The sequence below is a fragment of the Dermacentor andersoni genome, chromosome 8, assembly GCF_023375885.2.
Source record: "Dermacentor andersoni chromosome 8, qqDerAnde1_hic_scaffold, whole genome shotgun sequence".
NCBI lineage: Eukaryota > Metazoa > Arthropoda > Arachnida > Ixodida > Ixodidae > Dermacentor > Dermacentor andersoni.
In genome coordinates, this window is record NC_092821.1 from 59,012,425 (window position 1) to 59,037,070 (window position 24,646).

General features: G+C 50.1%; 1 long non-coding RNA gene across 1 annotated transcript in view; it reads right to left on the reverse strand.

Moving 5' to 3' along the window:
* The window catches only part of LOC129386845 (uncharacterized), a 49,648-nt gene extending 27,400 nt beyond the window's left edge, over nt 1–22,248 (reverse strand). Inside the window, exons 1-2 of the long non-coding RNA XR_011889843.1 lie at nt 22,067–22,248; nt 2,300–2,380 (exon numbers count right to left, since the gene is read on the reverse strand). This is a non-coding gene — a long non-coding RNA (uncharacterized lncRNA). The remainder of the gene's footprint in view (nt 1–2,299; nt 2,381–22,066) is intronic.
* Nucleotides 22,249–24,646: the final 2,398 nt, after the last annotated feature.

Below are 24,646 nucleotides of genomic sequence, written 5' to 3' on the forward strand. Positions count from 1 at the left end.
TCAGTCCAATTAAACGCAGCTGGGCGCTTTTTCGAGTTTCGCGCTGGGAGTAACATTTTTGGAGTTTCGCTTCTGAGCATGTTATCGAATTTTGCGATTAAACTGGTGCGGTTTGTTTTTTTTCCATAGTTTCTGCGTCAGCATGCTGGCTGTAGACCGGAATCATTTTGACGATACTGCTCAGAAATCAACTGCATCGCTACTGCCGAGGTTGCGGCTGCCGACGATGTAGATGCTTCAGCTTCCGTAGCTATACGTGCTGCCCAAGCCAGTAAGCAGAAACCGCCTGCGGTGGCAATGCCGCATGCAGCTGATGTCGTGCGCGACAAGAGACCGAGGAAGCACCAGCTGCCAGCAACGACGGCAGGCGCGCGCACCAGCTAAGCCCAATAGGAGGTGAGAAAGAGAGACACGGACTTCGCACCGGCATCGCCGGCGAGAACCCGCCTCACTCCGGGGCCTCGTGCCCTGGTGACGTGATGTCGCACCGATGCCCTGTACCCTTACGTAACACCGGGCTCTCTAATTATGCATCAGGTGTTCCGTTCAGCCCTCTCTCTGCTCCGTCGAGGAACGCTCGTGAGGTGGCGTCGCAGCCGATGGGAATTAAAGTGCATGTAGCTGCTACAGACGCCGGCTTTTTCGCTCAATGGGCCATTTGAGCTTGCAGATCAAAAATTAGATATGTGGCTTTACGTGCCAAAACCACCATATGACCATGAGGCACGCCGTAGTGCGGGACTCCGGATTAATTTGGCAAGCTGGGTTTCGTTGAAGTGCACCCAATGCATGGTGCACAGCCGTTTGAATTCGTTAACATTCTTTGGGTCCTTCGCGCACTTCTCGGGGGTTCTGTTTGTATCTATCTTTCTAGCTAACCTTTTCTCCATTTTCCTGGGCTACTGGGTGGCTTGGTCGGATGGGTAGGGCATGGGGCTGCTGTGCTGAGGGAACAGCGTTCAAAACCAACCATCGGATTAACTTGAGTCACAGAGTACCTGGCAATGTGTACATACGTGCCACTCTTCAACAAACCTCTTTCATGCCGACATCGGTCACCGTAGATGCAGGACTGCGTAGGTTTGAAGAAACTCTTTGACGCCGACTTGGAGCGCTGGGTTCGGCCCACTTGAATGTCTAGCGTTACGTCACTGGGAATGTGCCGTTATATAATTGCTAAAAAAGATCCCGTAAATATGTGCTATACCGAGAGGAATCAAAGGAACGTCAGAAGAGTTGCTCAAGTACAGCCACCCGACACATTAGCCTAATGGGCCACAAATGCACTCGGTATGTTCCAGTTTTCAACGAACACTTTCACGCCATCGCTTTAGCGAGCTGCGCCATGAATGCACTGGGTATGTGCCACTCTTCAACAAATCTCTATCTACCGCACATGGAGATTTCATATTCTGCAGGCAGACACTCAATAACATCGCGAGCTCTGGGCACTACGTAGTAAGCAACAAAGAGCGCATATGTAAATTGTAAGACCAAAATAGCGAGAACGTGAAGAAAATTCACGAACACAAGCCATTTATGCGGAAATTATACAAGTGCTAAGATGATAGTATATATCCTTTCTTGCTTCCTGCTCGATGAACGCACTTTGGGAGATTTCTCTGAAACTCGGAAGCGAAACACCCCACAAGGCCATGCGGAAATACCCCCCGCGACATTCTAGTAAATAAACACTAGAGGGTCTCCTCTGAAGCCTAGTGACGGCTTCGGCCAGTGCACTGAAGAACTATAATCTCATAAAGTGGGGAACTGAAAGTTTCTTGAAGTGATTGCAAATAAGTGGTCACAGGCTTCGACTCTTCCACTTCCAACGACGGTCCTTTATGCCTCCCAAGTAAATGTAGGCCAGCACGCTTAAGAGGCCAGGATAACTTCAATTATGTTTTGCCATAATGGGAAGCAGGAATAAGAATGAGGTAATAGGAGAACATATATCGCATGTATTGCTTAAGTTTATCTCTTGAGAGTGTTTTGTTACATTTGGTACAAAACTCCAGCCAGCATGCTCAAGAAGGTCCGGTGGGTTTGAAGATGCTAGCAGGTGCGTAGTTCACATAGTGGGCAAGCTAGGTGTTGTGGTTTAGTCGGTTTCTGCTAACAGAACTATGTTCCTGCAATTCGGTACTTTGCGCAGCATTCGCGCCTTGGACTTTGAAGAGGTCTAGGAAGCTAGCGTTAATAAAGAAAACAACGCGGGGTCTGCTGCACTAGTGACACCCTGTGATCAGTAGGCTATTTTATTGTAGTGCAAATTGTTTATAAGCAGCGTTATACTTACTCCAGTTGTGGTAGTGTTCCGGCTATCGCCCGCCCCAACCTTTGATTCTTCTGATGGGAACTCCAGATTGGAACCAGTAGCCTGGAATGAACCAGTTTGCGATTACGATATAGCCACTGAACAGTTGCAAAAAGTTTAAGGAGCCGCACGAGTGGGCATGGTGTCTAACCTAACCTGAACTTAACCGAGAACTGGAGCTGTACCATTATGTTCTGCCGAATCGCGACCAGTGACCACCAATATATTCTAGTCCATCTTGGAACCAACCCCTACCTGGGATTTTTTCGCAGAACAGCTTCGAACTGGTTCAGCTGAACTGGTTCAGGCTGAGCACGGGGTCGTTGGTGAAGTTTTCCGAGAATAGACGGCGCTGTGCGAAGTAAGTTTGCTCGGAAGCACTCAAGTGGCTTGCCACAGCGATATCATCGGCTCACTAATCTCTGTGCGTGATCGGCATGCATTGCTGATGTATAGTAGGGAAAAATGCTGGTTGTGCTCAGGACATCTGGGAGGGGGAGGGGCTGTGTTTAGGCACAGTATACAGCGCACTGGTTGCTGGTTGTGCTGTCCGATAGACGGGTTGCTGTTTGCACTTCGGCCATCCGTGGTGTTTCTGCGGTAGGACTGAAGATTCGCGGAAATTTCCCGTGGCGTAGCGCAGAGGTGGTGCCTCAATGGATAAAGAGAAAGAGCGGGCGTTGATTTCCTCGCCAATTATTATGCGGCATCGCGGATTTATATTACAGTTGGCTCACTCTGCAGCGTTTAGATGACATTACTTTTAGTTTGTGAGTTAATTTGTGCCAACGCTTCGCAAAAAGAGTGGATGAAGATGTATCGTTATGGAGCGGCAAAAAGTTGCATTAGCCCGCAAGGTCCTGTCATCCCGTAAAAAAAATGTCTGGAAGTCTACCATATTCTGCTCGCTGTCCGCGCTACATACTTATCTAATTGTTTTTAGACGGCTTAAGGACATTTTATAATATTTTAACACAAATGAACTCCTTATTCTTCTAACTTTGGCTATGGCTGCGCACCTTAGGTAAATTATGTATGCGTTGAGTTGTTTCACGGCGAAGTTTATTTGTTCTCTCCAAATACTGCAGCAAGAAATTCATGTATTCCTCAAGGTGATGCGGGAAGTATTTGTAAAGTTGCGTTCCTTACTGCTCACTTTCGCGAAATGATGTTACGCGTTCACTTAGAACTTGGAGATTTACTTCACTTCTGCAAGAAAACGAGAACATAAGGCATATTATATCGTTTTCTAAAGGGCCAACATGTACCGGGAGCGCGGGAACGTTTGGCGGAATGCTGACGTAAATTTTTTTCCGTCCTCCTTATGTGGCTCTAATAGATAGATGCTGACCCCGAAGCTTTAATATCAAGTCTGATGTATTCGATCGTGCCAGAAATCCCTAACTAAATCCTCTTTTATTGTGACCTGTTGAAAACTTACGATAAAAGGAGCCCGGATTCAGGGTACTGAATTTGTTCACGAGGACTCCTCTACACGTCAAGAAAATCACATGTAGTAGTCACATGGTATGAGAAACTTCTGGGGCATGCGCCAGTAAGCCTGGTGAAGTGGTTGTAAACGACACAATAAATGTACCGCCCAAAACAGCTCGCACGCCACATAGGACATTTTTCCCTATATTTTACTTTCCACATTTTTCATTCGACACTCGATCCTCTGTACTGGATTCTTTCAAAATGCGCCAGCACCTTTTTTCTCAAATTCTCTCATTTACAGTATTCGGCCGTCTAAAGCTTTGAATGGGGTTTCGTGCGTTGAGTCGACCTGCGCATCAGTTGTACCACAAGAGCACCACACCCTTGCTTTCATGACATCTAGAAGGGCCTTTGCGAACAAACCCCACACCGAGAAGGGGCCTCTATTTGACTCTTTTCGAATTATACAAAGTACGTTCGATAAATGGAGGCGTTATAGCATAATTACATGACCACAGGCTATTGAACAAAACAAAAGTTGGAAGGCAATTTAACCTTCAGTTTAAGTGGATAAAAGCGAGTGTCTTCGTGGGCAAAGCTAGGGGTGAGAATGGGGTGTATGAGCCATATAATTTATTGTGAGTACCAGGCCGTAGCGACAAAGGCTGATCGGCGTCAAATAGAAGTTGATGAATAGAGTCCTCCTACCTTTTTGTCATCGCTTATCAACGCCAGCGTCATCCTCACAATTATCATCATCATACTATACTCCAGCAGCAGCAGCAGCAGCATTGCCATAATCAGCATCATCATATTCGTGATCATCATTATCCAGTCATCATTATCACCACAATCACTATCGGCACGACTTTCATAAGAAATTGTATGGTTCATCCTTATCTTGAGTTTTGCTTTATTTTGCAGACAATATCTTCATTGGGGAGTTACGGTTTGTCATCAGCAGCAGCAATCATTATGAGTTGGGTCACATTTTTAGACTGCACTTACGGTAGGGATCAGCCCACGAAATGGGCACAAGCTAGAAACAAACATACGTGATTCCGAAAAGCGGTTGTAGCACGCCAAGGTAGACATTGGATGCAATAAGATAAAACTATTCAAAACATTTGTGTTTTAATTCTGCAATAAGCCCTCCGCGATTGCTGAAAAATTTTTAGAGCCACCACCCACTGCGCCTGTCATTCCTGCGACGTCAAAAAAAGTCGCACTTTCGCCCGAAAAGCGAAGCATTGCTTGCGATAGGAAATTAGTACATACCTATACGAAGTAAGGCTAGCAGTTTTATCAGCTGTATAAACTTGTAGACATTCGCTTACTAACTAAATTAACAAATATAGAATGTGTAAGTGCCACTGAACGAGGACGTATAAAGAAAAAGACACACAGAGACAGCGCTGTCGCTGCGTGTCTATATCATGGATTCATACGAACTAGCAAGTCAACGTGTTTTAACTAAATGAACAAGCACGGTGTCACGGGTGCACAGGTGAACATGAACACATCTCGCTCGATGAGCGCGGAAACCCGCTTTCAAAATGCTGGAGTGAGGAATCGGGCGGCGGCAGTGGTCGAATTCACCTTCGTGCATCTCTTGCTTCAACGCAAATGAAACGTCAGAACACAGCTCATATAAAGCTACCGGCACTACGCCCACTTAGCAAACATCGCAGAGGGCTTTGAAGATGACGCCCGTGCGGGCGCGCACTTTGGTCACGTCGCAGATCGCTTTCAAGATACGGCGCCAGCACGGCCTCGCCCTACAGCAGCAGCCGTAGAGGAGTGCCCCCCCCCCCACCTCTCCGTCATCTCCCCCCCCCCCCCCGTGCCTCGTGCGCGACAGGAGAGGGTGCGTTTCAGGCCCGCCTTCCTCGCTGGAACACGCGAGATTGAGCCGAATTCGCCGGCTGACCCTCCCACGCTTTCACTCGCACGTACAACGTACGGCGAGCATCATCATCAGCATCATCAGCCTGGTTATGCCCATTGCAGGGCAAAGGCCTCTCCCATACTTCTCCAACTACGTAGAGCGTAGAGGTAGAACACCCGCCTCGCGTGCAAGAGGTCCGTGGTTTGAAAACCGGTGCCGCGCAATTTTCCACCGGATTAAAAGAAATCCGCGTGTTGATAAAATTGCATAAACAGGCCAGGAGTGTGGCCTGATCCCGGTGACCAGAACCGGTAACGCACTCCCTCACCAGAGCAGGATTGGCCACCCTGGTGCAGTACTTGGCCACAACCTCCTATATGAACACAACAATCAAACCCCGGCCCTCAGTCCCCAGCAGCTGCGAAGCAACTGACCACGGCGGCGCTGCAGAGGGTGCTAAGAATCTCTGGCTCAGGAGAGGCCGCCATTGGAATATGAACCTGGCAACGTTTAACGCTAGAACGTTATCTAGTGAGGCGAGTCTAGCAGTGCTATTGGAGGAATTAGAGGGCAGTAAATGGGATATAACAGGGCTCAGTGAAGTTAGGAGGCCAAAAGAAGCATATACAGTGCTAAAAAGCGGGCACGTCCTGTGCTACCGGCGCTTAGCGGAGAGACGAGAACTAGGAGTCGGATTCCTGATTAACAAGAACATAGCTGGTAACATACAGGAATTCTATAGCATTAACGAGAGAGTGGCAGGTCTTGTTGTGAACCTTAATAAGAGGTACAAAATGAAGGTTGTACAGGTCTACGCCCCTACATCCAGTCATGATGACCAGGAAGTCGAAAGCTTCTATGAAGACGTGGAATCGGCGTTGGGTAAAGTCAAAACAAAATACAGTATACTGAAGGGCGACTTCAATGCCAAGGTAGGCAAGAAGCAGGCTGGAGACAAGGCAGTAGGGGAATATGGCATAGGCACTAGGAATAGCAGGGGAGAGTTATTAGTAGAGTACGGTGAGCAGCGACAATTTTATTGCCCTTGATCTACCTCACGGCGACGGCAACGGCGACAGCAACGCCGACGGCAGAAATGCGCCTGGAGTGTTCGCATATTTACTATCGCTATTGTTCTTCATGGACTGGAGACCACTGGCCTTGGCGTTGCCGTGCTGGCGGAAAAGCTTCGCGCCCTTGTATTGGGTGGCTTGATGCTGTCGCTACAGTGGCCCCCCCTCTCACGTAGGCATCCAGGGCAGCGATGAGGCTGACGCCGTGGCAAAGGCTGCACAACATGCCACTGTACCAGTCAGTACCACTGTAACGGCCTTCGACTATGCAAGGCACACATTGCAGCGGGGCCCAACGCTCTCCCTCCCCTCCCACTTCCTGACCGCGGCCTCATAAGGCAGGAGCGGTCTCTCTTGCTGCGCCTGCGAATCGGCTGCTCCTTGACGGCATCCCGGAGGTACACCGAAACCCTGGATTCATCCGCGGCCTGCTCAGCATGCGGCGAGGATGAAATAATCTATCATTTACTTTGTTCCTGGCCCGCCTTCTCCAAAGAGAGGACTTCTGTTTACGTATCATTCCGACGCCTTGGACTACCGTCGGTCTCGATATCCAAGCTACTGTTTTCCGACAGGCATCACGGCTGCGTCTTCAGGCACTTTCATACGTCCCTGGAGGTTACGGGGTTGTCGTGTAAATTGTGAATGCACGGCATGCTTACCGCTGACAGCGGTACCTCACGGTACCACGCTGTGCTATCGCCATACCTTTTCTCGCTGTTCTGTCTTTTCTTTCTTTTTTATGTCCCCCTCCCCTTCCCCACGGCGCTGAGTCGTGCTCCCTAAAGGTGTAAGGAAAATAGTACCGCTTCCTATTCGCAATCACACCCTATGCGTTAGCCCGCACACCCTCGAATGCATTCACTCGCACGTGCAGCATACGGCGCGCTGCGACGATGTTATCGTCCTTGGTCTTTGTACGAAACCTCACCGCCACGGTGACGGCAACGCCGACGTCAGACAGGGCTTGTAGTGTCCATATAATTGCTATCGCAAAAACACCGCGAAAACGCCATATCTGTTATCAACACGTGTATTTGTTTACCGAATGACCGTGTTTCATCGTCTAGCAAATGTTATCGTTCAGCGCCGGACGTGCCTGCATGATCGGAAATTTCTGGAATGTTATCGATGATTTTACCCCAGTCTGTTGTCACCGAACCTTGTGTAATCTGATTGCATGCATGCGCGACGCGAGTTGTGTAGAACGTTCTGGAAGACACGCGGGCACCAGCGATTACTCTAGAACGTTCGATGGCTTATGTGTAAAAGCTGATGCGCTTGACCCGTTGAGCAGATTTTCGACGATTGCCGACTGTGTTCGGCGCTATCGCTGTGCTTTGAGTTTAGCCTATTTACGAGGGCAGTGGTTCGTCAAATAAAACACTAGTTTCGCCATTCACAGTTTTGCGACTTTCTTCACGGTCCCTACCACGTGACATCTGGTGGAGGTGCTAGTTCGTTTATGTACCGGACGCCCCCTACAAGCCGTGATCCAAGCCCATACCGCAAAGACAAAACCAACGTCGACCCGGATCACCGAGCAAGCCGCCGACTGCAGCAGCTGCCCGCGGAGCACGGACTTCTACCTGAGTCGACCAAGAAGATCATGTCCAAGACAATCCCAATGGCTGCCCCAGCATCGCCCATTCTGCTGCAGCAACCTCAGTTCCCGCCAACCTCCCATTGATCATGGACTGAAGATCCAGAATCCTGGTTGGAAACCTACAAACTAGTCGCGACTTTCAATACCTGGGACTCCGACGACAAGCTGCTCTATGTATACTTCGCCTTAGAAGACGCCGCCAGAACATGGTTTGCGAACCAGGAGTCAATGCTGACAACATGAAACCTGTTCCGTGGCGGCTTCCTGCGGACCTTTACCGTCGTGGGCAAGGATATGCCTGAGGAGAAGAAATTCGGTTCCTCATACGTAGGGTAAAACAGGAGCTCCTTCGCCGGGCTGACACACAACCCACCCAGGGCTGTTGCTGAATTTGTTTCCGAAGCCACCACCATTGAGAAGATGATTGATATAAAGACAAGGCAATATAACCGCCGAAACTATACCGATGTTCAAGCACTCGGCAGTGACGACGTGCGAGAGACAATCAGAGCGGTTGTTTGCAAAGAACTGCAGAAGCCCTTATCAAGGTCGCAGCCTCCAGTGACCTCAATCACCGATATCGCCAAAGAAGAGGTCCAGCGATCACTTGGGGTTACTGAAGTGCAACCACCATTGCCACAGCCCCAGCCGGAAGCGATTACATACCCCGCCGTCGCCCGTCACCAGATACCCCCTCGGCGCCTGCGCCAGGGCCCCATGACTCCACGATTCCATCGCCAGACGCCGCCGCCGCCGCCGCCACCCCGCCCACCTATCGACGAGCGAAACGCCTCGAGGAAGACAGACATTTGGCGCGCCCCCGACCATTGCTACCAATGCGGGGAAGCCAGTCACGTGTACCGCCGATGCCCATACGCGCCGCATCCACAGCTTGGGGAGCACCCTCGTGACAACGCGGATGACCTCGCCGCCACTCAGATGCCTCTCGACGACCGTCCCGTTCGGCATCACCAGGCCGCTACCTGTCGCCGCAACGACGACCATACGCTGGCCCAGCCAGGGGCCGATCTGCGAGCCCATATCCGGAATACTAAAAGTAGCAACCGATGGAGCTGTGGTTGCTGTTCGTCGAACTGACGAAGACCCTCCACCGCCGACAAAGACATATCAACGATACGCCGCCATCTCGGCGAATCCTAGAAGCAAAGAATGCGCAGACAAAAGAAGACCTGACGACGCGACGCTCCAGCCACACGTCAACACGACGCAGCCGTGAACCGACGCCGAGACCTAACCGCAACACAAGATTCGACGCGCTACTCGACGGCCACTGAATCACCGCCTTAGTGCACACAGCAGACGACTACTTCGTCATGAGTGGACCCATCGCCACCCAGTTGCATAAAGTTAAGACTGCATGAGAAGGCCTTCAAATTTGGACTGCTGGAGGACACCTCATTACGCCACCTGGAATCTGCATGGCAAGAATTACCATTCATGACCGTACCTACCCTTCCACCTTCGTTATCCTTTAACAGTGTTCACGAGACGCCATTTTCGGCATTGACTTCCTGAACCAACACGGCACAACAATGACCAGAAGTCAAAGTCAATAACGCTATCGAAGGTCAAGTGATACCGCCGGAGAGCGCTCGTAGTCACCGTGTCCTGCGTGTACTTGAGGACCAAGTCAGCATCGAGCCTCGCACCAGCATTGTCATCTTCGGCAGCGAAACACCCGCAGACGTAAAAGGCGTCATCGAAGGCGACCAAAGTCTACTGCGCCACCGTGAAATTTGCGTCGCAAGTGGGATCGCTTGGCTGCACAGAGGGAAAGCGAAAGTGATGTTGACGAACTTCAGCCAGCAGTTCAAGCACATCGACAAGGGCACTACGATCGCATACATCGAGGAAATTGAGGAAAGCAGCACTGCGTTTGCTCTCTCGGATTCTGCTGCATTTACCCCGATGACCATAGTTTCCGAACCAGCATTTGACATAAATCCAAGTCTTCACCTGAGTAAGCAGCCACTGCTCAGAATTCTTCTGCCGCGATACAACGACTGTAATTCGACGTCATCGAAGACTCGACAACACCAATTGCAAAGCATCGCTTAATAACTGAAGAGTGCGCTCGACCACTCCACCAGAGCCCTTACGGAGTTTCAACATGAGAACATGAAGCTATAAGTCAGCAGGTCGACGAAATGCTGCAAGACAACATCATCCAGCTGTCGAAAAGCCCACGGGGATCTCCTGTGGTCTGGGTGAAGGAAAAGGATGGAACCTTACGTTTCCGCGTTGATTATCGTCGACTCAACGAGATCACCAAGGAAGACTTAGGCCCCCTCCCACTGGTAGACGACGCACTGGATAGGCCTTGCAACGCAAACTACTTCTCGTGGATAGGTCTTAAGACTGGCTACTAGCAAATACAAGTCGATGAAAGAGATAGAGAAAAAACTCCCTCCATCATGCCAGACGGCCTCTACGAGTTCAAGGTTATGCCATTGTTCTGTGCTCGGCGCCCGCAACGTTCCAGCGCATGAGGGACGTGGTGTTAGCAGGGTTCAAGTGGCAGAACTGTCTTGTCTACTTGGATGTCGTCGTGCTCGCCCGGATTTTTGACGATCACTTTAAGCCGCTTGCCACAGTACTAGAGGTCATCAAGTCATCAGGACTCACTCTGAAGCTAGAAAAGTGCCGCTTCACTTAAGATGAGCTTCTATTCCTGGGCCACGTCATCAGCACCACTGGAGTCCACCCCGCCCAGCAGAAGACAGCTGCCTTCGCAAAGTTCCCGCAGCCCATCGACAACAAGGCAGTGCGTAGATTCCTTGGCATGTGTGCCTACTGCACGTGTTTGTAAAGGATTTTTCACGCATCGCTGAGCCGCTGACGCATGTAACTAAATCTGGTGTCGAGTTTCAAGTGGCAAACGCCGCAGGCCGACTCATTTCAAGAACTCAAACGACGCAGGCTGTCGTCACCGGTACTTGCGCACTCTGACGAGAAAGCCGATACAGAAAACCATACTGACGACAGTAGCCTAGGCCTCGGTGCCGTCCTAGTCCCGAGAAAAGAAGGACTTGAACGGGTGATGGCTGTCAAGAGCGGAAGGCAATTTTTCTACAACCGAGAAAGAATGCCTCGCCATCATTTGGGCTACAACAAAATTCCGCCATCACCTATATGGCGGGTCATTCAAAGTCGTCAGCGACCACCGGCATTGTGTTGGCTAGCGAATTTAAAGGACCCTTCAGGACACCTAGAGCGGTGGGGCCTCAGACTGCAAGAACATGACATCACTGCAATCTACAAGTCCGGACGAAACGCTCTGATGCCGGCTGCCTATCACCCGCCCCCATTGACTCGCCGCCGAAAGATGACGAGGATGACGACGCCTTCCTTGGAACATTAAGCGCGGAAGACTTCGTTGAACAGCAGCGAGCAGACCTGGAGTTAAAAAACCTCGTCGAGTATTTGGAAGGGCACACCGACGTTGTCCCTAGGGCATTTAAGCGAGGATTGTCTTCGTTCTCTCTTGAAAACAACCTACTCGTAAAGCATAACTTCCTACCAATCCGCGCCAACTATCTCCTTGTTGTTCCGTCGGCGCTGCGTCGAGAAGTACTGCACGCCCTGCATGACGATGCGACCGCTGGATACCTCGGATTCTCCCGGACACTATCGAGGATACAGGAAAAGTATTACTGGCCGCGCCTGACCACCGACGTCGCCCGTTACGCCAAGACATGCCGAGACTGTCAGCGACGCAATACACCACCGACAAGGCCAGCGGGATTACTACAGCCAATCGAGCCTCCTTGCCGACCATTTCTGCAGATCGGGTTGATCTTGTTGCGACCCTTCCCGATGCCAACAACCGGAAATATGTGGATCGTCGTGGCTACGGAATACTTCACCGGATTCGCTGAAACGAAAGCTCTGCCAAAAGATAGCGCAGCCGAAGTGGCGAAATTCTTCGTCGAGAACATCCTGCTGCGACGTGGCGCCCCAGAAGTTCTCGTCACCGACAGAGGAACGGCCTTTACAGCGGAGCTAACCCAAGCCATTCTACAGTACTGTCAGACAAGCCACAGGAGGACAACAACTGCCTATCACCCAAAGATGAATGGTCTTACAGAGCGCCTGAATGAGTCCTTCACCGACATGGTAGCAATAAACGTCCACGTTGAACACAAGACCTGGGATGCCGTCCTGACGTACGTAACCTTCTCTTAGAACACGGCGGTGCAAGAAACAACACAGATCACGCCGTTCAAGATAGTTTACGGCAGGAACCCGATGGCGACTCTCAATACCATGCTGCCGCACGTCAACGACTAAGAGAATCTTGACATCGCCACATATCTCCAGCGCGCCGAAGAAGCCGGACAGCTCGCCCACCTACGGATGAAGAATCAGCAGCTTACTGACAGCCGACACTACAACCTCCGGCGATGCTACGTCGAGTACCTGCGCTGCGACCGTGTTTAGGTTTGGCCCCCATACGCCGACGAGGAGTCAGTGAGAAATTATTGCGACGCTATTACGGACCTTACAAGATCATCCGACGTATTGGCGAATTGGACTATGAGGTCGTGCCAGATGGCATTTGGCTACCACAGTGCAGTCGTTCATGACCTGAAATACGAGCGTAGTCCATGTTGTGCGACTTAAGCCATTCTACCAGTGCTAAGACACTTTGGGACTTTCCATAGCTGAGCTTTGGCTTCCTTTGAACTTTGTTTCCTTGGACTTTGTTTCTTTGTTGTATTCTTACTTTTTCTTAGCAAGTGTTGCTCTCTGTTTGGCTCTCCTTTTATGCAGCTTAACCCAACAAAATCGGTTTTCATGACCACCTCTAAAAAAGAATATCTTAAATTTCTCATAAAGTATTAACGGTCATGAACTTGCTCGAGTTAAACAATATAGATACCTAGGTCTTATATTTACACCCGACATGCGTTGGAATCTTCATGCAAATGAACTTTGTGCAAAAGCTAATAAAGTATTGTGGGGGCTGAGACGTAACCTGCACTGTGCCTCCCCTGAAATTAACCCCTGAAATTAAAATTTTAGCTTACAAAACCTTGCTAAGACCCATAATTGAGTACGCAAAAATAGTATGGGATCCCTACACCCAAAGTAGCTGTACTAAACTAGACAAGGTTCAGCGCCTTACTTCTAAGTTTATATTTATTAAATACCGCCGTTTTCACTCTCCAACTGAATTATGTAAACTTACAGAGCTCCCATCTCTGCAAAAACGTACGGAGTATGAAAGGCTTAAATTCCTGTTCTTAGTAATTCATAACCATGTGAAAATAGGATACGACAAGTACTTCCAAATCAAGACACAGGTACACTGCTTCAGGTACAGTTTCAGACACATGACTGCTTCAGGTACAGTTTTCCAAGGGCAATTCAGCAGTGGAATTCCTTGCCTGATTCAATTCTTCAAATAAAATCAGTTAATGCATTATTGGAAGCAATACGTTGCCTTATTTATCCTGATGTAGCCTGGTGTTCTGTGCTAATATTGTGATATAATAAGTCAAAATGTGCTGTGTAATTATATTGTTAATGTGTTTCATATCAGCAGTGCTATTTCATTTTCCTTTTTCTTCTGTTTAGTGCATTGTTCAAGCGCACTAATGCACTTCTCTGTTTGTGTATGTTAAATCTACTCCTGTAATAGCCCGTCACGGGCTGACAGTATCATGAAATATTGAATAAATAATAATTCATTACTTTACGCCACATATTTCAACGTACGAGTTGTAGCCGAAGAGTTCGAGCGGCATATACACTTGGAACGGCACCAGCTTCGAGATAATCTTCAAAGTGTCCGTCGAAATGAATTGGTGTTTCAGTTATTTTGTGCTTGAATGCATAAAACAGGTTTCTAAAAAAGTAACTAGAACGGCAATGCATTTCGTCGCACACCTTGAAAATTAATATCCCTCTACTGGTGCTCTCCACAGTATTCGTTCTAAGTGGTTGCGCCGTTCGAACTCAGCGGCTATAATTGGTAGAGTGAAATGTGTGGCGTGAATAATTAAGGGGAAATTTAATTAGCATAGTTACTTTATTGTTCAATTGAACACTTTGATTTCTCATAGAAGTAATGGCCGCCTCATCCAGTAATTTAGGCCGAGGTTTAGGATTGTGCTATCTGCCATAGGCAATCTAAAAAGAATGTGGTGCAGCTAAAAGGCAAAAGAAAAGTCGTATATGCGACAGTGCATGGCCTCAAATTTTTGGGATATTTTTTCAGCTGAAAGGACTCTAAACAGAAAAAGTTCTCACCTGTAAGAGTAAGTTACACATCTAGAATACCGAAAACACAGCGCGAGAAGAGGCGTGTAGTACCAGTAAAGGCGCGGAAAAGAAATACTAGTGTCGGCGCCGCCTTATAAATACGCGCAGCAGGTCGTCATTGGCGCGATAAAATTTATAGGGTGCCTATTCGGGCCTATTCAATTCTTCATCAATAAACATTAACTACACTGCGCTCGAAAAGATCCAGCGATTGAAAATGGCTGGTTTTTTGAACCTGTACTTACACAAAGAGGCCAAAATACAAAAAAAAGTGCTTTGCATTTCGTGACGCAATGCTGGCCTAGCGGTACTGGAAAAAAAATAGAACTTCAGCCTTTATATTATTTTCTAGTAATCAGAATATCACGAAATTTATAAAAGTTAAGCTTTTAGGCAACGCTTTATGAAGCAGAAGTGGCTTAGTGTGTCCATTTAGTGTCGCTTTATTGCCCATAAAAAGAAAAGACGGCTTGCAGCAGCTCCACGCAATAGCCATGCGAACCGTGTCCCATGCTTGTTTCCGGAAAACGGAGCATATTTGATCGCGATTGAACCGTTTCAGTAACGTCCGAAATCGTTTGAATTTTTATAAATTTTGCTGCGGACCTGAACCTAACCCGAACGGAAATAAATTCAGTTCGACCCCTTTGGGCGGAAAGCTAACGTTATTTAAAAGAAAAAACAAAAAAAATTTCCCTTGAAGGTTTCTGTAAGTCCTGTTAGGCTTGACTAAATTCAGAAAAGAAAATTCGACGCAACAATGGACACTAAACAATAAGTATTGATTTTTGTATCTCATCGCTTGTTTGGAGAAATTTGCACATTAAGCAAAAGAAACTGCTCCGGTTTTCCAAGGCAAGTTATAAATGGAAGAACCTCACGCTGAAACGCGGGAATGCTACAATATTGTCACGTGGTGGTGACGTTAAGAACACAGTGGCAATACTGTGAAATGCAAAACTAGATTTTATTGGGCGAACCTGTGCCCACAAAACAGGCTACACTTATAGCACAACGAAAGCGGCGAACACAGTCGGCGATCGTCGAAAATCTGATCAGCGGGTCAAGCGCGTCGGCTTTTATACAGAATCGTCGAATGTTCCAGACTAATCGTTGGGACCCGCGTGCCTTCCACAAAGTTCTACACCATTCGCGTCAGGCGAATAAATCAGATAACACAAGGTTCCGCGACAACAGACTGCGGATAGAAGCATCGATAACTTTCCAGAAACTTCGGATACATGCAAGCGCGTCCCGCGCTGTGCGATAAGATTTGTTAGACGGCGAAACGTGGTCGCCCGATAAATATAAGTACACGTGTCAATACCCCCCTCTTAAAAAGCATCGTCCCGATGCTACAAATATAAGAGCGAAACACAAAAGGACACTTATTAAACATAATTAACAAAAGAACGAAAATAAAGCAAGTCCAAAGGTCAGTTACGCGAAGTCCCAAAGTTCGTCAACGCTGGTGGTACGGCTTGAGTCGCACAACGTGGACAACTTCAGGTCGTGAGCGGCGTCGCTGTGACAGCGAAATGCCGTCTGGCACGACCTCATAGTCCAGTGCGCCAATACGTCGGATGATCTTGTACGGTCCGAAATAGCGACGCAAGAGCTTCTCGCTCAGTCCTCGTCGGCGTATAGGGGTCCAAACCCAAACGCGGTCACCGGGCTGGTACTCGACAAAGCGTCGTCGGAGGTTGTAGTGTCGGCTGTCGGTCCTCTGCTTGTTCTTGATCCGCAGGCGGGCGAGCTGTCGGGCTTCTTCGGCGCGCTGGAGATAGCTAGCGACGTCAAGATTTTCCTCGTCAGTGACGTGCGGCAGCATGGCGTCGAGCGTCGTCGTCGGATTCCTGCCGTAAACCAGCTTAAACGGCGTGATCTGTGTTGTTTCTTGCACCGCCGTGTTGTAAGCGAATGTTACGTACGGCAGGACGGCATCCCAGGTCTTGTGTTCGACGTCGACGTACATTGCTAGCATGTCGGCGAGGGTCTTGTTCAGGCGCTCCGTGAGACCATTCGTCTGCGGATGGTAGGCAGTTGTCCTCCTATGACTTGTCTGGCTGTACTGCAGAATGGCTTGGGTGAGCTCTGCTGTAAAAGCCGTTCCTCTGTCGGTGATGAGGATTTCTGGGGCACCATGTCGCAGCAGGATGTTCTCGACGAAAAATTTCGCCACTTCGGCTGCGCTGCCTTTCGGTAGAGCTTTAGTTTCAGCAAAGCGGGTGAGATAGTCCGTCGCCACGACGATCCACTTATTCCCGGATGTTGACGTCGGAAACGGCCCCAACAAATCCATCCCAATCTGCTGGAATGGTCGATGAGGAGGTTCGATCGGCTGTAGTAACCCTGCTGGCCTTGTCGGTGGTGTCTTGCGCCGCTGACAGTCTCGGCACGTCTTGACGTAACGGGCGACGTCGGCGGTCAGACGCGGCCAGTAATACCTTTCCTGTATCCTCGACAGCGTCCGGGAGAATCCGAGGTGCCCAGCGGTTGGGTCGTCGTGTAGGGCGTGCAGTACTTCTGGACGCAGCGCTGAGGGTACAACAAGAAGGTAGCTGGCGCGGACTGGTGAGAAGTTCTTCTTCACGAGCAGGTTGTTTTGTAGCGTGAACGAAGACAACCCGCGCTTAAATGCCCTAGGGACAACGTCGGTGTTCCCTTCCAAGTATTCGACGAGGCCTTTTAACTCCGGGTCTGCTCGCTGCTGTTTAGTGAAGTCTTCCGCGCTTATTATTCCAAGAAAGGCGTCGTCGTCCTCGTCGTCTTGCGGCGGGGGATCGATGGGGGCACGTGATAAGCAGTCGGCGTCGGAGTGTTTTCTTCCGGACTTGTATATTACCGTGACGTCATATTCTTGTAGTCTGAGGCTCCACCGGGCCAGCCATCCTGAAGGGTCCTTTAAGTTAGCTAACCAACACAACGCGTGATGGTCGCTGACGACTTTGAATGGCCTGCCATAGAGGTAAGGGCGAAATTTTGCTGTAGCCCAAATGATGGCGAGGCATTCCTTTTCAGTCGTAGAATAATTGCCTTCCGCTTTTGACAACGACCGGCTAGCGTAAGCTATCACGTGTTCATGACCATCTTTTCTCTGGACTAGCACGGCACCGAGGCCTAGGCTACTGGCGTCAGTGTGGATTTCGGTATCGGCGTGCTCGTCGAAGTGCGCAAGTACGGGCGGCGACTGCATGCGTCGTTTGAGTTCTTGAAATGCGTCGGCCTGCGGCGTTTCCCACTTGAACTCGACGTCACATTTAGTTAGCTGTGTCAGTGGCTCAGCGATACGTGAAAAGTCCTTGACAAAGCGCCTATAGTAGGCACACATGCCAAGGAATCTGCGCACTGCCTTCTTGTCGAGTGGCTGCGGGAACTTTGCGATGGCAGCTGTCTTCTGCGGGTCAGGGCGTACTCCAGATTTGCTGATGACGTGGCCTAGGAATAGAAGCTCATCGTAAGCGAAACGACACTTTTCCGGCTTCAGAGTGAGCCCTGATGACTTGATGGCCTCTAATACCGTCGCGAGCCGCTTAAGGTGATCGTCGAAATTTCCGGCGAAGACAACGACGTCATCCAAGTAAACAAGACACGTCTGCCACTTCAATCCTGCTAACACCGTGTCCATCACGCGCTGGAACGTTGCAGGCGCCGAGCACAGTCCAAATGGCATAACCTTGAATTCATAGAGGCCGTCTGGCGTGATGAAGGCGGTCTTTTCGCGATCCCTTTCGTCGACTTCTATTTGCCAGTAGCCAGACTTGAGGTCCATCGATGAGAAGTATTTAGCATTGCAGAGCCGATCCAATGCGTCGTCTATCCGTGGGAGGGGGTATACGTCTTTCTTCGTGATTTTGTTCAGTCGACAATAATCGACGCAGAAGCGTAGGGTTCCGTCCTTTTTTTTTCACTAAAACAACTGGAGACGCCCACGGGCTTTTCGACGGCTGGATGATGTCGTCGCGCAGCATTTCGTCGACTTGTTGTCGTATAGCTTCGCGTTCTCGCGTCGAAACTCGGTAAGGGCTCTGGCGTAGTGGTCGAGCGCACTCTTCGGTTATTATGCGATGCTTTGCGACTGGTGTTTGTCGAATCCTCGATGACGTCGAAAAGCAGTCTTTGTATCGTCGAAGCAGACTTCTGAGCTGTTGCTGCTTAATCACGGGGAGACTTGGATTTATGTCGAAGTCTGGCTCGGGAACCACGGTCGTCGGGGTAGATGCAACAGAATCCGAGATGACAAAGGCATCGCTGGTTTCCTGAATTTCCTCGATGTATGCGATCGCCGTGCCCTTGTTGATGTGCTTGAACTCCTGGCTGAAGTTTGTCAGCAACACTTTCGTGTTTCCTCCGTGCAGGCGAGCGATCCCTCTTGCGACGCAAATTTCACGGTCGAGCAGCAAACGTTGGTCGCCTTCGATGACGCCTTCTACGTCAGTGGGTGTTTCGGTGCCGACCGAAATAACAATGCTGGAGCGAGGCGGGATGCTCACTTGATCTTCGAGCACACTCAAGGCGTGGTGACTACGAGGGCTCTCCGGCGGTATCGCTTGATCTTCCGACAGCGTTATTGACTTCGACTTCAGGTCGATGATTGCGCCGTGTTGGTTCAGGAAGTCCATGCCGAGAATGACGTCTCGTGAACACTGTTGCAGGATAACGAAGGTGGCGGGGTAAGTCCGGTCATGAATGGTAATTCTTGCCGTGCAGATTCCACTCGGCGTGATGAGGTGTCCTCCAGCGGTCCGAATTAACGGGCCTTCCCATGCAGTCTTAACTTTCTTCAATTGGGCTGCGATGGGTCCACTCATGACGGAGTAATCGGCTCCTGTGTCTACTAAGGCGGTAACTGCGTGGCCGTCGAGAAGCACGTCGAGGTCGGTGGTTCTTTGTCTTGCGTTACAGTTAGGCCTCAGCGTCGGATCACGGCTGCGTCGAGTTGACCTGTGGTTGGTACGTGGCGTCGTCAAGTGGTCTTTCGTCGGCGTGTTCTTTCCTGCCAGACTTCGTCGGGACGGCGGTGTGACGTTGTTATGTCGTCGAGGTAGTCTTTTCGGCGTCTTCGTCGGCGGCGGAGGATCTTCGTCAGTTCGACGAACAGCAACCGCACCTCCATCGGTTGCTGCTTTTAGTTTTCCGGATATGGGCTGACGGACCGACCCCGGGCTGGGCCAGTGTATGGTCGGCGCTGTGGCGACAGGTAGCGGCCTGGTGACGGCGAACGGGACGGTCGTCGAGGGCTCCACTGAGTAGCGGCGAGGTAGTCGGCGATGTCACGAGGGCGTTGACCTTCCCGAGGGCGCGGTGCGTCGACGGCGAACCCTCGCAATCCCAGGTCGCGGTATGGGCATCGGCGGTACACATGGCCGGCTTCTCCGCAGTGATAGCAGAGCGGGCGGTGGTCGGGGGCTCGCCAAATGTCCGTCTTCCTCGCGTAGGTACGCTGGGCGACGGGTGGGCGTGCTGGCGGCGGCGGCGGCGGACGACGGAATTGCGTCGTTGCAGGGCCCTGGCGTGATCGCGGAGGGGGACCTTGACGGCGTGCGACGGCGGCGTATGTCATCGCTTCTGGCTGGGGCTGCGGTAATTGTGGTTGCAGCTCGGGAACTCCAAGCGATCGGTGCACCTCTTCTTTGACGATGTCGGCGATCGAAGCCACTTGGGGCTGCGACGAAGGCAGGACCTTGCGCAGTTCTTCGCGCACAATGGCCCTGATGGTCTCCTGAAGGTCGCCGGAATCCAGTCCTTGGATGGCGTACTGCGGCGTGAGCCCCTGGCGGTTATATTGCCGGGTGCGCATCTCCAGAGTTTTCTCGATCGTCGATGCCTCTGCCGAAAACTCAGCTACGGTCTTCGGCGGGTTACGAATAAGTCCTGCGAAAAGTTCTTGCTTGACGCCCCGCATCAGGAAGCGGACTTTTTTCTCTTCTGACATTTCCGGGTCGGCGTGCCGGAAAAGACGGGCCATCTCTTCCGTGAAGATCGCGATAGTCTCGTTTGGCAGCTGCACTCTGGTTTCTAGTAGTGCTTGGGCTCGCTCTTTTCGCACGACGCTTGTAAACGTTTGCAAGAAGCCGCTTCGGAACAGGTCCCACGTCGTTAAGGTGGCTTCTCGATTTTCGAACCAGGTCCTGGCGGCGTCTTCCAGTGCGAAATAGACATGCCGCAGCTTGTCGTCGCTGTCCCAACTGTTAAACCTAGCGACCCTCTCATACGTCTCGAGCCAGGTTTCCGGGTCCTCAAATGTTGATCCGCGAAACGTCGGAGGTTCCCTGGGCTGCTGCAGCACGATGGGGGACGCTGGGGCTGCCATTGGGGTTGCCTTGTCCACAATCTTCTTGGTCTTCTCAGGTAGAAGTCCGTGCTCCGGGGGCAGCTGTTGAAGACGGCGGCTTGCTCGATGCTCCGGGACTACGTTGGTGTGCTCTTTGCGGTCCGGGCTTGGATCACGGCTTGTCGGGGGCGTCCGGTACATGAACGAAAAGCACCTCCACCAGATGTCACGTGGTGGTGACGTTAAGAACACAGTGGCAATACTGTGAAAGGCAAAACTAGATTTTATTGGGCGAACCTGTGCCCACAAAACAGGCTACACTTATAGCACAACGAAAGCGGCGAACACAGTCGGCGATCGTCGAAAATCTGATCAGCGGGTCAAGCGCGTCGGCTTTTATACAGAATCGTCGAATGTTCCAGACTAATCGTTGGGACCCGCGTGCCTTCCACAAAGTTCTACACCATTCGCGTCAGGCGAATAAATCAGATAACACAAGGTTCCGCGACAACAGACTGCGGATAGAAGCATCGATAACTTTCCAGAAACTTCGGATACATGCAAGCGCGTCCCGCGCTGTGCGATAAGATTTGTTAGACGGCGAAACGTGGTCGCCCGATAAATATAAGTACACGTGTCAATATCATCTGCATAGCAACCGCGATATCTGCATACGTGATATTGCAACGTGTAGGTAGTGGGTCGCGGGCGAGAGCGGGTCAAGCCCCAAAAAACAAAGAGTATGCGTCCCTTCCCTGCGCGCAAGCGAGCCTCCCCCCCCCCCCCCCCCCCCCACGGACGCGTTTTTGAGGGGCCAGATGCTCTGGGGGTCATTACTAAACGCCCAAGAGTTCTCCTGAGGGCTCTGATTATTTGTTTGCGCCGCAGCTAAAAGAAATACCAACCTATTTATCAATAGCATGGGAAGCTTTCCTACGTTGTAATCTTCAGCACTGCCATAAAAAGTAGGCGAGTTATGCGTAAGCTTGCTTTGACGTGTCGCGCAAGAGCAGTGTGCTACATTCTATATGGCAAAATACGTTGTAGTACCCTCTGCTGAAAGCATAAAATAGACATCAGATTTATAGGTCCGAGTATCTTCTACCCCGATACCTTCAAAAAATTTAAAAATATGTATATGCACAAGAAAAAGCCACTTTATCCGTATAAAACCGCAACTTACGAAGCAAAATATCAGAATTTTCCAAACTAGGTCAACGGTAGCTCTTATCTTTGCAGCTTGAATGTACCTGAGGACGTGGGCTTTGTTTCCCTAAAGAAACAGAAAACAGAAAATGCAGTTCTGTTAGCAACTGGACTTTGTTGACCGCATACATATGATTGTCTGTTGAGTGACAATCCGGCAAGCGCCTAAGTATCACAGACATATTCCAAAAAGCTTTTGTTGCTATTTCCACTTCAACTCTCCATTGTAACAAAGTGTGCAATGACATGATCAACGACGCAAATAACGTAGATCGAAAAAGTAACCGCAATTTCAGCAAAGTGTCTTACTTTCAAGGAACAGAACCAAGCATGTCGAGGCTACGCAGGAACTTGCGATACTAATTCAGCCAAACCGGATCTCGTTACTACGTGCTATGTCTCCGGCAAGAAAAAAAATGCTCCAGTCCACGTTGTGAAGGTGGTTGGTCAGCGAAGCTGTCGTATTACATCATCCGATAGACTAATTTGACTAGGCTTCAACTGGGTCCTGCCTATCCTGAGCACGACGCCGTTGTGCATTGTAAGAGTTGTCGGACGATCCCACCTTTCTCAACCAGGTGTAGGAGTCGTCGGACGATCTCGCCGCTGCCGCCATTTGAAGGAGATGAAGGTCGTAGAGAGGAACTCGGTGAACAGGATTTATGTACATTATTTACATCTACGACAATACATTCATCGACAGTCTAGCGTGACTCCCAAATGGATCCCGCAAGACGACGCATACAGCAAACAGCTTACGAGCACACAGCTCACTAGTACATTTCGAGCATGACAACGAGCACGCAACGAGCACGACACGAGCAACCGGCAATCACTGCTTATAAGCACTCGCCCCCCCCCCCCCCCCCCCCCCCTTGATTCCAAGCGAACGGAAACGTTCCTCCAGTCATCGTTCGACGTCACCGTTCGACGTCACCGAAGATGACCCGCCTTTTTGGAGGAGGCGGGCTCACATACTCGTGTTGCACACACACACACAGGTGTAAAGGTCCGGAGCCGACGTCAGAGAGCTTCGTAGAACTCTGCTCCGTCAAGGGTGGCGCTGCCGAATACCACATTCCTGAGCTGACCCCGCGCCACGCGGCTGCCGGTTATCCGCAGTTCTCTGAAGTGCGCCCCGTCTGGTTGGATTGGAACACGTGCAGCGGGCTGAAATAGCTGGCACGTTGCCACCCCCGTACGGCCATTCCTAACAGCTCCTCCATGGCCCGGAAAATCTCGCCTAGCCAGTGCTGGCAACCGCTGGGCAGGAAGAGAATGGCTGGCGAGCAAGATGATGGCTTTGCTCTCTGCAACCCCTGCGCACTTGGAATGCCTTCAACCATCTCACAACAACTGGCACAGAAGAGTCGACCCGGCAACACAATACCGCCCAGCGTTCAAACGCCCAGAATTAGCTGCTAACCTACCAGGCTTCCTTTCCCAATTTCCATGGAAGTCACTCAACTGGAAATCCCAAATTTTGCCCCAAAATTTCGTGCCGCCAAAGCGAGCGTTCACGTTCCTCTTGAGTCCGACCAAACCCGACTGTCGCGCTGCACAAGAGCAAAAGTTTACGCAGAATTAAAACGAAGGCTCTCAAACACCAATACCCAAACATAACTTAAGCAGCTTAACTTCGCGAACAGCCTGTTCTTATCCTATCACAGTGGCGTACTTATGTACTGCTGCCACTGAACCGTCTGGTCAACTCCGCAGGTACGTAAATACAATCGCGCTAGCTTTGTGGTCTCTATTCAAAACGCGTACTTGTGTCTTACGCAAACGTTTCATTACGCTTACTCACATTTGTTCCTTTAGTCCCCACAGGACACGTTCCTTAAACGAACAACCAAACTTGCGTAACTTACGCAACACAGAGGAACCTTCGAACAAATGTGTCTGCTAAACTCGTTCCCTGCACGGTAACTGCCGAAGTCAGAATACGGCTGCCCTCAACACACACGAGCGACCCAGTCAAAAATCTGCTTCCTTCCGTCCGCACAGAACACGCGCTAATGGAACTAAGAACGCTTCGTGCAAATCACGCACTCACTGAAAACCTACGCGCTTAACCTTAGAAAATAAAAAAAACACATAAAAAAAGAAAGTTAACTAATACACACGCGCGTTACCACAGGCCTCTCAACGATAACCTTTAATCAGGTTACTCGCACACACAAAAATAGAAAGCCTATGTACTCATTAATGAACATCTCGCGAAACTACAGGTTTACTTAAAACGCGTCTTTCAACTCGGAGCTTTTCTAACAAAACACAAACAAAGCTCATACTTTACATATTGAAAGAAATTCTTAGTCTCAAATCACGAAAATTTTCCAATGCTCAAAAAAAAAATAACAAAACACTTCATTTCTACGGAAGCTCTGTTGGCCTCCCGATCCAAACGTTTACAACTGACTCATACTATTTGAGCCGTACTCGAGGTGGTCACGGTTCGAAAGCTATTCTGGTTACCGAGGAACAACAAAAGGGCTGACTCACTATCAGCTCCTCCAAGACGTTACAGTCTCCTGCCAATTTGCGTCCTGGCGCC